This window comes from Buceros rhinoceros, unplaced genomic scaffold (assembly GCF_000710305.1).
Source record: "Buceros rhinoceros silvestris isolate BGI_N320 unplaced genomic scaffold, ASM71030v1 scaffold24480, whole genome shotgun sequence".
Classification (NCBI taxonomy): domain Eukaryota; kingdom Metazoa; phylum Chordata; class Aves; order Bucerotiformes; family Bucerotidae; genus Buceros; species Buceros rhinoceros.
The window spans coordinates 9,769-10,200 of NW_010390506.1; positions in this window are offsets into that span (position 1 = coordinate 9,769).

Consider the following 432-nt stretch of genomic DNA (forward strand, 5'->3'; position numbering starts at 1 on the left):
AGAGCCGCACCGGGGGGGTCCTGGGGGGGCAGCCAGGGCTGCTGCTCCCCATGTGCAGCCATGGAGCCAGAGCAAGCCCAAGGGGCTCCCAACCCTTGCATGGGCACCCCGAGATCTGTTACCCCAAGTGTCCATCCCCCATCTCCCCCTGGGTGCTGGGCTCAGCCCCCCACCTTTGCCAGGGTGGGGAAGCTCCCCGCTCTGCCTTTCCCTGCAGCTGTGGGCTCAGGGCCAGTCTTTCAAATTGCACAGAGCAAATTTTGCTCCAGGAAAACAAGTCCAGAGGGGGGAAAAAAACCAACCAAAACAACTCTATTTCTGTAAGCGTGGCTGTCACGTGCATGACAGCAGGAGCCACGGCACCTCGCGTGTTCCTCACTGGGGGCTGGTCCTCCCCCAGGGCTGGGCTGGGCTGATAGATCTATTTATGCA